This window comes from Furipterus horrens, unplaced genomic scaffold (genome assembly GCF_987537825.1).
Source record: "Furipterus horrens unplaced genomic scaffold, mFurHor1.1.pri manual_scaffold_10, whole genome shotgun sequence".
Taxonomy (NCBI): Eukaryota; Metazoa; Chordata; class Mammalia; order Chiroptera; family Furipteridae; genus Furipterus; species Furipterus horrens.
In genome coordinates this window covers 59,494,553-59,507,118 of record NW_028327180.1, presented here as the reverse complement: position 1 = coordinate 59,507,118, position 12,566 = coordinate 59,494,553, and the positions used below count along the sequence as shown (strand labels likewise).

Below are 12,566 nucleotides of genomic sequence, written 5' to 3'. Positions count from 1 at the left end.
TGCTTAGTTGGTTAGAGCATCGTCGAGTTCCCCAAGGTTGCAGGTTCGATCCCCGGTCAGGGCAAATACAAGAAGCAACCAGTGAACGCATAGATCAGTGGAACAATAAATCCATGCTTCTCTCTCTCTCTCTCTGTCTCTCTCCCTCTCTCTCCTTTCCTTGCTCACTCTTTAAAAAAAAAATAAAATGATATTAATGACACCAATACTGTAGGGTGGTGGTCGGCTCTACATGAAGGGCTAGTGTGCTTTGAACACAGCCTGGCACATAGGAAGCCCCCAAATACCCTCAGCTCTTGTTAGTCTTGCTGCCGGGCAGCGGCAGCCTGGGACTCAACCCTCCAGGGCCTCGGTTTTTCCGTCACTGGAATAGGGGCTGAGCGGGGACCCGCTCCTGAGGCGGGAGAGAGCCAGGAGAGAGCACACTGTGTGCGAGGCTGTCGCACAGAGCTGGACATGGCACGTTTTCAGACACTAACCCTTTTCCAGCCTCTGCTCTGTGCTAGGTCTGGCTGGGAAATGCAGAGACCCTGCTGCAGGCCTCAGCGACCTCTTCTGCCAACCTTCTGAGACATCTTTAAAGTCGCTTGACTTTAAAGTACGTACTATGTGCTGAAGAGCGCGGACTTGGGTCAGGCAAGCCTGCGGGTCACTGGCTACCCCTCTTGCTGTGTGACAATGGGCAACTGGCTTCCCTTCTCTGAGCCTTTGGGAAATGGCGATGTGGGGCGGCCAGACTCTGATTCCTGGCAGCTCAAAACAAGTGTGTGGCCCTCCTGGAGGAGGCCAGGAGCGTTACCATTCTGTGGCTGGACGGGCCTGAGCCCGAGCCAGCCAGACCTGGGGCTGAGTCCCGGCTTCCCCTGGGTCAGCGACTCAGTTTGCTCACCTGCTCCTGGAGTGACAGTGCTGACTCCACGGGGTGGCATACAGTGGGGTATGGGAGGGGCTGCTATGCAGTAGGTGCTCAGCGAACCTGCTGGGGGTGCTGGGCGAACTGAGGCACAAGAGGGTGAGGAACTTGCCCGCTCCCCAGGGCTTGAACCCAGGACCTTGGAGCTTTTCTGTTCAACCACTGGGGCACATGGCCTCCTGGGAGGTGTCTGCTGGTAAGCGTCAGGGTGGCAGGGTCCAGAAGCCAGGCCCCTATTCCAACACAAGGGTGCCTGCCTGTGCACGCAACCTTCCGTGGCTCCCCAGGGCTCTGCCCCATCAGCCCCCGGAGCACACATCAAACTCATCCTTTCGGCTGCCTGTCACTTTGCCCAGCTTGGTCCCCGCACCCCTGGAGAAGGTGTCCATGACACCTGCCACCCATTGCCCTGTCCTCTTCTCACACAGATCTCTTCCTGGCCATCCCTCAAGACTGAGCCCAGACTTGTTCCTTCCAGCAAACCCATGCCCACTTCCCACCACCAGCACGGACACACACACACAAGCACATGCGCCAGCACACCCACACTCACTCAGGCACACGCTCGGAGACAGCACACACAGACACATGTGTGCACGATGGCAAGCATCGCACGCTCACACTCGCTCACGAGAGTTCTGTGCATGGCGCTGCCCAGGCCACAGAGGCCACGAGCTGTGGGAGGCACTGAACCTGGAGGCGCACTTTTTCTTCTGGGAGCACAGCCACCCCTGCTACTGTTTTCACGGCCGATGGTGGGCTCGCCCCAGATAAGCACGTCACACGCATGGCCTCACCTCATGTGCCCACAGCCGGTAAAGTCCCCGCTATTATTGTCGCCGTGTCTCAGGGGAGCAAACTGAGGTTCCGAGGCACCAACCCAGGGTCCCAAAACTGCTGAAGGGGTCAGCGATAGAGTCGGGATTTGAACCAGAGTGACTGGGCAGGAAGAGGGGAGAGAGAGAGAGAAGGAGGGAGAAAAGAAAAAGAAAGACACCTGAGATATCATGATAAAATTGTGCCCAGATATTGGCGGCTATGCTGTACGGTTTCTTTTAGTAGCAGCAAGGACTAGGCACACTTCTTAGCATCTCAGAGCAGCAACACATTTAATATTCATAATCGCCCTATGAAGTAGATGCTTCTGTTATCCATGCTGCCTTATGGATGAAAGACGTGAAGCACAGAGAGGTAAAGTAGCTTGCCCAAGGTCACACAATTCCTAAGTGGCAGAGGCAGGACTTGAACTCAGGCAGTGTGAGTCCCAAGTCTACAGCCCTAACCATCAGGCCACCTAGCCTTGTGTTTACAGGGACTGCTTGGCACTTTGCCCACCTCACTCTTTCTCCCTACACCATGTCCCCTGGTCCTTAACCCTATTCCCACTCTCACTTGGGACTGCTCATTGCCAACCCCTCCACTCCTGGCTGGGCCACCTCCTCACCGCAGGCTGGACACCCTGGCTCTCACTCTGGAAGATGCCCACCTGTGCCCCATGTCCCAACCAGAAGAGAGCCGGGCCACCCACCAGCTGGGAAGGGGCCTGGCTGGAATGTCCCCCTGAGCGTGCACTCCTGGTCAGAAGGGACAGTGCTGCCTTGTCCGTCGCACTGTGTTGTGTCCTCAGCGTGGGGACGCAGAGCACTCCGTACGTGTCTACTGAATGAATGACTCCCGTGGGTTGGGGCTACTCCATTCTCTCCACACAGATGTCCCTCTCATCTTGATCTGGGGCAGTTGTGAAGGCTTGAACCCATTGCGTAGTTTGCCAAGTGACGAGGACGACCGTCTTCAGTAGGGGAGAGAGCTGTCAGCTGGGCATCAGAGAGGGCACTGGGGGCTGCTGGTGGGAGAAGGACAGCGCCAGGCCTGGGGGTCCTGGGGAGCTGTCCTGGGGCCGGTAGGAGGGGAACGCAGGGAGGGCTGTTTTTGGAGGGCCTGGCAGGGATGGAGATGCGGTGGGGGTCTGTCACCCGGTCCACAGGCAGAGGCAGCCCGAAGCTGCAGCCAAGGGATGGAGAGAAGCAGACTGGTTTGAAAAGACACCGGCGTTGGTAATGGCTGAGATGTGGAGGTGGCCACTCGGAAGATGCTGTGAAAAATGACCAGACTCAGCCGAGCGTCTGGGTGTACAGTGGGGCCGTCCTAGCGACGAGGACACAGGAAAGAGGAGGAGAAAGTTTGGGAGCAAGTCCTGTTGCCCGCACTGAGGACACAGGGTGGCGGGTAGAGGGTAGGGTTGCATCGGGTTTTGGAGTTTCTGTGTCTCTGCTCTGCCTGGGAGCTCTGGCGCCTGTCCCCACTCGGACCGCTGGGGTCTCTCCATGCTCCACGCTCAGCCGTGCTGGGTCCCTGCCAACATTTCGTTTAGACAAGAGCATGCTTTGGGAGTGAAATCTCAACTGGGGTTCCTGTCACGCGACCGCCCCCCCTCTTCCCCTCCGCGGTATCAGCCCCTGTCCCTCACCCGCGTTAGGGGAAAAACAGGAAACTGTGCGGATGTGGGCCCTGATCTGAGGGTGTCGGTTTTTCTTTCAGGTTCTCGATCCTCGTGCCTGGGGTGTGCCTCGCCCAGTGCCAGGCGTGGGTCCTGACTCAGTAGGAATGAGTCAGGGGTCCTGCAATGTCCATACGCGGTCCCCAGAGGGGATCTCTCCGGAGCTCCAGCCCTGGCCCCACACAACCCCAACTTGACCCCCCGCCCCGCACTAAATTCAGAGCCTCGGCACCTGGAACAGGGCCACACCAACTGCAAACGTGAGGAAGGAACCTGGCCACCCTAACGCCAACCGCACCCTGCCACAGCCCTGGGCACCCCCCACCCCCCGCTTCATCTCCCCTGGTGCTACCAGGAGAGAAGGGAAGGGGGTAGGTGAGGCAGTAGGAGTGTCAAATCCCAGAGGCCCTCGAGGAGGAGGTGTCTCTAAAGCTGGTTTCTCTTTCTCCACACTGCTGACATTGGGGCCGTGGGGCATCCTGTGCATTGTAGGCCTTTAGCAGCTTCCCTGGCCTCTACTCACCAGTGACCAGTAGCATCTCCCTCCTCCCTTTCTTCCACCCAGTAGTGACAACCAAAAATGTCTCCACGTGTGGTGAATGCCCCCTGAGGGGACGGAATCACCTCAGTTGAGAACCACTGCTCGGAAGCACGATTTAAAGATGATGGACGAGAAGGCGCTGCTTCGGCGTCAACTTTCACCGTTTTCTCTGTGCCCATCTGTCTCTCCATCAGCTTGGACAGATCACCTCTCTCCTCTTTCATTCCCTCAACCTGTCATTGACCACCTACTGTGTGCCCAGCTCTGGGAAGGAGGTAAAGAAAGCCCCAGCTCTCAGAGGGTGGAGGGCAGAGTTTTATTTTCAATTGTAGTGAAATATACATAACATAAAAGTTACCATTTTAATCATTTTCAGTGGCATTGAGTACAGTGTTGTGCAACCAACCCCACCATGCGTCTCCCGAACTTTCTCATCTTCACAGACTGAAACTCTGTCCCCATTAAACACTAACTCCCACCCCCTCCCGCAGCCGCCCCCCACCCTGCCACCTCCTCTCTCTCTATGGGTCTGACCCCTCTAGAGACCGCCTGTGAGCGACTCACACAGTGTGTGTCCTGTTGTGACTGGGTTGCCCCCCTGAGCAGCACGGTGCCCTCAGGGCTCACCAGGTTGTAGCATGAGAGCAGAAATTAAACCCATATAGCCACAGGACAGTTTTGGGTGGTGGAAAGCAGGATTGGGGGTGTCTTGGGGAAGAGCTAGTTTAGACTGGAGGATTGAGAAACCTGAGGCACAGGAGGTGACCTCTGAGCAGGTCACTGTGGCAGGAGCAGAGCTGTGGCTAGATTTTCACCCTTAACGTTCTCCACAGGCACAGGTCCTCCCCTGAGCTTTACAACCTCAGTCACGAGCAGCCACCAGGCCCCCGCCAGCCAAGGGAAGTCCACTCTGCCCTCTCCCAGAGGCCTCAGGTCTGGGGCCAGGGCCAGTGGCCTTTCAGCTTCCCCAAAACTTGCCTGTGGGGCTTAAGCAGTCCCTACCCTTCTTGAGCCTCAGTGTCCCTCACAGAGAAGAGCACTGGACTCTTGGCCCCAGCAGGCCTGGAAACCTTATAACCTCTAGCAGAACACCCATGCTGCAGGGACCTGGGAATTCTAGAGAACTGGGGCTGGGCCCAAGGGACAGCTGCTGTGGCTCAGCAGGTGGGACTCCAGCATGTAGATGTACAAAGTGACGCAACACCATCACTGGCAGAGACACACACACGGACAGAGACTGACAGGCACTACACAAGAAAATCACACCACACGCACAGCGCATTTGCAGCCCACGCACACAGCACACACACACCACACGCACAGCACATGCACATGCACACAGACACTTACACCACACACATGCAATTCAGACACGTAGACAAATGCAACACAATCCAATCAGATGCAGACGCAACATAAAACCACAGACAGCACATACACACAGACTCTGCTCGGAGAGATGTCTACACAACACATACACAAAGATACAGGCCACAGGGCACAACCAAACCAGACATACATTACAGAAGACACACACACGACCTACATAATGCAAGCACACAGATACTCACAGAGACACAAACTTGACATAGGAACACGGACACTACACAACCAACCACACACTCGATATAATAAGACCACAGATACGACCCATCGATGTCTGCACAGCACATGCACAAAGATGCAGACCCCACGATACACCCAAACCACAGCTGAACATCCGCACACACACAGACACAACACAGTAAACCATAGACACACACAACAACACACACACAGAAACACGGACACACACAAACACACAGACACCCACAGAGGCATACACAAAGCACACACATCATAAACACACATAGACACGACACTGTCTAACTACAGACGCAAGAATGACACAACAATGTGCACACAGATACACACACAACACAATCGCATGCACAAACACATAAGCACACGCACATAAACGTATGCACAAACCAAGCACACACATGAACAGAGACCCACACCACAGGTGTGAGCACGCGCACAGACACACGTGTGCCCTCGGCTAGCCCCCTGCACAGCTGAAGGAGCGGCTGGACAGAATCGGCACCGTCTGCCGTAGCCCTCCTGCACCACTCCGCTCCTCTCTGCAGTGCAGCCTCACTTTCCCTCAGGACCTCCTGCTTTGCCTCTTCACGACCCCTGGACTCCCATGGGCCGTCCTTGCTGACTCCCCACCTCTCTGTGTTCAGCCCAGCCCCATCTCCTGAGTGTCACTTAGAAATGCAAGGGCTCCCTCACTCACACACTCATTCCTTTATGCAGCGAGGCTCTGGGCACTTGGGCCACAGTAGGGAACGAGACAGACAGAAATCCCTTTCCTCGGATCTGCCCTTCCACCCAGAGAGACAGCGATAGCACACGGTGGCGAGCATCCTAGGGTACATGAGGCAGGAGGAGTGGGAGACAGGTGCTGTCCACCTGGAGTGGTCAGGGACCAGGGAGGGACGGCTCTCTGAGTGGGTGATGTCTGGAGGAAGCAGCCTTCAGGGATCAGGGGGAAGGGTATCCCCGGACGAGAGAACAGCACAGGCAAAGGGCAATAGCCCGCAGGCCCAGTGTGGCTGTCCCTTCCCCCAGGTGGTACCCCCTTTGCTTGGCTGGGGAATCCCTGGGCTGGACCGAACCTGGCGTGTTGGAGGGACTCCGAGGAGGCCAGAGTGACTGGAGTGCAGTGAGCCCGATGCGGCCGCTGCCCCACGCTGGGCACAGGATCGCCCCAAACCACCACCACCTGGCCATGGGCCCCTCTCCCTCATTTCTCCTTTGATGGGTCCTGGTTCTCCTCTTCCACGACCCCACCCCCAGTCACTGTCCTTTCTCCTGGACAGTGGTGGCAGCCCCCCGTATCACCCATCTCCCTCCACCCTCTTTCAGTCCCTTCCCTGCATAGCAGCGGTATGAGTGCCCAATTCCTACACTACAACTTTCTGTGGCTCCCCTCTTCCATGCACCCAAACTGCCAGCTCCGCACCTGGAGTTCAAGAGCCTCACCTCTCAGGCCCAGCTGCTCCCTCCTAGCCACACCTCCGCCACTGCCTACAAGGCTCCCCAAGCTCCTGACCAACACAGAGCTCTGCCACGCCACACTCTCCTGCACCCACACCCTTGGCTCTGTGCACTGGCAGGTTCCCACGCTCGGAAGCCGAGCTGGCGTGCAGCGCTGGTCTGTACAGAGGCCTTTCTGACTGCAGACGCCAGACCAGGGGCCTGCCTCCTCTGAGCCCCTGCAGTCCTCTGCACCCCTCTTCCCCCAGCACTGAGCTCCTGCGTGGAATGCACCTCTCCTAGGCATGGGAGCTCCCCAAGGGCAGAAACTGGTTTCCCTTCCTGGAGGGGCCCTGAGCTCACAGCCACATCCACCCCACGTTGCTCTCCATCCTGACCCTCACCCGTGCAGAGAGCAGGAAGGGGGAAAGCCTCTGGGAGAGGCGCCTTCCTGGAGCTTGGGGGTCTGGAGCCAGGCTGGCTTTGTTTTTGTCTGTTGTTGGGGGTGCTCAGGAGTGGACCCAGAAGAGGGCTCATCCACAGCTTTCCTTCCAGATGGCCTCTCAGGCCCACTGCCCACTCCCTCCAGCCAGGGGCTGAGCCGATTTGTCCAGGAACCCTCAGAGCATTCCGGGCGACACTGGGAGATCTGGGCGTTTCTCGCCAACAATAACCACGGTTCCACGAGAGGATGAGACGTTGTGTGGGGACCAGGCTGATGGCCGGCTCTCAGCCCCTCAGACATCCAGAAATTCCTCAGGGACCCAGAGGTCCAGGGCCCCAGGAACCCCAGCCCCTTAGGGGCCCAGGGAGCCAGGACGCAGGCCCTGACTTTCAGGGACCCAAAGAGCCGGGACTCCAGCCTCAGGGAGCCAGGCCCCCAGCCCCTCAGGGACTTCCCTCTAGGGTTGTGCGGTGTTTTTTCTGCCCCATCCCACTGGGCTGTTTTGCCAGCTGGTGCGACACATGGACCAGGACAGGAGGGGTGCTGCCCCCCCGCTGGAAACACCCGGTCACTGTCCCCCACTGGGTGTTGGGAAAGTTGCAGAGTCCCAGCTCCACCCCCTTTCCCTGCAGGGTGACTTTGTCCTGCTCAGGCTTCAGTTTCCTCAGCTGTACAGTGGGGAACAGCTGGATTCTCCCACGTGGGCTGTCTGTGCATTCAGCCTTCCACACCACGCCGCGTGCAGAGAAGTGCCCGCTACCTGGGAGGGTTATTAGCGCTCCTTCCCAGATCACACGGCTGTCCTGTCTCTCCCATCATGGACCCTCACCCCTGCCAAGGCCCATGGAGGGACACCCAGCACCCTGCAGCCAGCAAGGCACCATGTGGCCCACACTCCCCGCAGACATGGTCCTCCCTTCGCTACGGCTACAGCCGCAGCCACAGGCTTTCCCCATTGCTGAGCCCTTTCGCCAGTCCTTGCTCATCCTCTAGGACTCCTCTCTCTGTGGGAAGGGACCCCGGCTAAAGGGGCCCCTCGCTCCCCAGTCATCCCTCTAATGGTCTCTGTGACCCCTGCCCCCCGTGTGTCAGTGTGCCTAGGTCACCACCAGGTTGTGGGCTCATGGCTCGGGGGCTTGGCACACAATAGGTGCTCTATAGGCATCATATCTGTGACTGAATTGGTTACCAGAGACCTGGAGGCTTTAAACAACACAAGCGTATAGCCTCACAGCTCTGGAGGTCAGACATCCACCGCCGTCCTGCTGGGCTGACATCAGGGTGGCCACCGGGCTAGTCCTTCTGGAGGCTGCGGGGAGGACCCAGCTGCTGGAGGCGCCACATCCCTCGGCCTGTGGCCCCTTCCTCCCTCTCCCAAGTCCGCAGCGCAGCTTCTTCCCGTCTCTGCTGCCTCTGCTTCTGTGGTCACGTCTTCTTCTCTGAGTCTGACCCCCGCCTCCCTCCCACAGGGCCCTTGTGACTACATGGCCCCCTGCCCGCATAACCTCCCATCTCCAGATCCTTACCTTCACCCCACCTGCAAAGCCCCCTTTACCAAGGAAAGCCACACGTCCACAGGACCCAGGGTGCGCACTGGGCATCTTCGGGGGCTGTTATTCAGTCGACCGCAATATTCTCGGAGGTGCGTGCTGCTGTTGTTATTATTCCCACCTGAGAGATGCAAGAGCTGGGGCTCGGAGAGCCAGCATCACAGGCCCGGGCTCACTCTGAGAGTAAGCGGCAAGCACCAGTTTTGGACTTGGGGCTTTCTCACAGCACCTGCCAAATTCACCCGTGTGAGCCATCTGTGAGTGGGTTGGGGACACAGCAGAGGCGAGGCTGGGATAGGGGATGAGGGAGCAGTGAAGAAGTTGGGGAAGGGGCGGTCCAGGGCTGGAGGCAAGTGTGTCCTGTCTCACCCTGGGGGCTTCCCCAGACACCTTGCCAACCTGGGCAGACGCCTGGGGATCCCGGGGTTTTCCTGGAATTGGGAGCAGGGAGGAGGAAGCTTGGAAAGACAGGTTACTGTTTCTCAAGGCCATTTCCTTCGAAAGGGGGGTGACGGGTGGGACCAGTGTGTCCAGGAAGCCCTGGCTGGCCTTCAAGGCCACCACTGACCTGCTGATTCAACCCCAGAAAGTGTGGTCATGTGGTCGCTCAGGAGGATGTTGGGGACAGCCACTGGGGAAAAGGCAGAGGGCGGCTGGAAGGGGCTTCTGCCTGCACCCCCGGCCTCCCAGCAAAAGCCCCCTCTGTCTCCAACGCAGACCCTCCTTCCCCCACCACTTCACCCTCAGGCTAGAAGTTTCGGGGGAAGTTTCTTTTCTAGAAAGTTCCACCTCCAACCTCACCGCATGGGCACAGCAACGTCTACCCCTCCTCCTCACCTCCTCCTCCCCCTGCCAGACTCTGAGCCACCGGGAGGCAGCAATCAGTTTCCTGAACCCCAACATTTCACTATGACCGTCTTCAAGCATCCAGAGAGTCGAGCTTGAAAACGGAACACTCATCCTTAGACTCTGCAGTCAATATTGTCCTTATGTGCTTTATTATGGATTTATGCATAAAGAATAAATCCATCTTATTCTTTATGCATTTCAAGCTTAGTTACAGATTTCCAGCTCACTTCCCCCGAAATACTGCAGCCTGCAGAACGTGAACCAAAGTCCAATATTTGTTTACCACGCTCTTTACTCTCCTTTCCTTTTGAGTGAAACTGCATGGAATGAAGTGCACAAATCCCAAGAGTGTTTTCTCTGGGCTTTGACAAATGCATTTGCCTTGTAATTCAAATGTCTCTCGAGATCACAGAACACTTCCATGCCTCCAGAATGTTCTCTCATGGCCCTTCCCAGGACACCCTGCCTCTGCTCCCAGACAGGCACTGTGCCCATGTGTTTTCCCATCTAGAGGAGTTTTGCCTGTTCCAGAACTTGATGTAAGTGGGTGCCTAGAGTCTAGACTGGTTTGTGGATGGCTGTTTCCACTCAGCCTAAGGATTTTCAGAATCCTCCACGTCCAGAGACCCTAACCTCTTGTCCTCCGTCAAATGCAGTGCCCGACCTATAATAAGCTAATCAGCGCCCGAGAACTGTTTGTGGATGGGAAAAGGATTGCATGAATGAATGAACAAAATTGCTCCTCGCTCCCAGGAGACCTGGTCTCACTCCTCTCTAGCTTCTCTCGCCAACCTCCTCCTTGGTCTTGGTTCAGGGGGCTGTAGTTCCACATAGCAGAGATCCCCCAACTCCTGTTTCCCAAGTCCCCCAGTCTCCCCATAAGAACACACAGCACCAGGCACATGCTAGCCCCAGCTTCCTGCCTTCCCCTTTATCTGCTTCAGCTTGCAGCTTCATTTGCTTCCCTCCTGCTCATCTCTAGAGAAACCCCTCCACCTGCTCTAGAATGGCTGAAATCTCTCCTGGGTCACAACGTCCTTCCTGAGCAACCAGAGCCCGAGGCACTGCTGATGGGGCGCAAAGTGGTGCAACCCCTTTGGAAACTGGTTTGGCAGTTTCTTATAAATGTTAAACACTCATCTGCTCTCTGACCCACTGCCAGGTATTTACCCAAGAGAAGTGAAAACTTAAAGCCATAAAGATCTGTGCAAGGTAGGGGGATTTGGGGGGCAGGAGGGGCAGGGCCTGCTGGCTGGGGTTGGATGGGAGGGGCAACTTTCTGGGGCAGCCAGTGAGGGTGTCATGACCATGCCCTGGTACTCCTCAGCCCTGCACACGCTGCCACACAGAGCCTGGAGCCCCCTGCCTGAGGCGTCCCAGGCCTGAATTAGGTCCCTGGGGCCCCTCCCAGATTGGGGCTGGGCAGGCAGCCGCTGCAGATTTAATGAGGTGGGCCACCTGCTGCAACCAGTCCTGCCCCGATGGACAGCCTGAGGAGGCCCTACCTCCCCTGGTGCCAGGGTGCAGGTCTGTTCCAGCCCTGGGTACAGTTCCTTCCCGTCCCCAAAGGCTGGGAACCAAGGTGCAAGGCCTGGGGGACCATGCCACAAGCACGGCCAGGAAGCAGAGCTGCCTGGACTGTCAGGCAAGTTTGTGCATGACCGGCTCCAGCCAAGTGGGGATGGGCCCTGCCTCTGCCTTCTCTGTCCCCAGATCCATCGGACCAGCAACCTTTCAGCAGGAGGAGCTCAGGAGATGAAGGGGAAGAACCTGTGGGGCTCCGCCTGCATGACATCTCTACCTAAATGAGCCACGGGGGTGGCGGTGGGGGGGTGGGGGGTGAGGGGTAGGGGGGTGGGAGAGGAGCTTAGCCAGCAGCCCATCATCTCCAGGGAGGCAGGACCCGTGCCCCCACCGCTTCCCGGATGTCCCTGGGCAGCAGGCCTTTGGGACCCAGCCTCCCTCCAGCACACGGCCTCCACCCTCACCCAGCCTCCCTTCTTCACCCACACAAGCCACTCCTGTGCCCCTGGCCCAGGCTCAGGAAAATCAGCAAGGTCGGTCCACTGGAAGACGGCTCCGTCCGGGGCTGGAGGGCTTCTCTGTCTGACTTGACCGACCCGGTCTGACTGGGCTGAAAGAGATCCTAGCTGTCGCTTCGTCAACAACAAGGGCTGCTGTAAGAAGTGGGAGCTGATGCAGAGGGAGATGCGGCGGGACAAGGACCAGAAAGGCCTCCAACACCTGGTGTGCGTTGCCAAAGACAAAATGGGACTGGGGGGGAGGAGGGGCGGGCAATGCCTTGCGGCATGCAGGAGAGCCTGCCTAGGCTTGGCAGGGACCTGCCCACTGACTGTTCTGCAGGAGTGTGGCCACATGGTACCCCACACCACGTACCACGTGGGGCAAGCGCACGAATGTGTCCCACCGGCTGGCAGTATGTGACCCGAGCCGTGCGTGCTTCCGACCATGGGGGCTTGGTACCGGCTTCCTCAGTGCCTCCCAGGGACACAGCGCCAGCTGCCAGGGCTCCAGGCTGGCCAGCTGCAGTGGGCCAGGAGGACAGGAATATCTGTGGTGTTCCCCAGACCCGGGCGAGCGGAGATGCCATGGCACCTCTGGGCACACCTGTCTCGCTGCAGAGGGACACCTCAGCTGGCAGAGTGTCTGAGGCAGTGAGGGCTGGCATAGGCCACTGGGGCAAGTCCGTGTTTCAATGATCTCGGGTGGTGTGGTAACTGATGAAG

The 12,566-nt window shown here is 57.8% G+C and overlaps 1 pseudogene; it reads left to right on the top strand.

The window, feature by feature from the left end:
- Positions 1–11,300: 11,300 nt before the first annotated feature.
- Positions 11,301–12,264, top strand: LOC150000378 (E3 ubiquitin-protein ligase rififylin pseudogene; annotated as a pseudogene).
- The last annotated feature ends 302 nt before the right edge of the window (positions 12,265–12,566 follow it).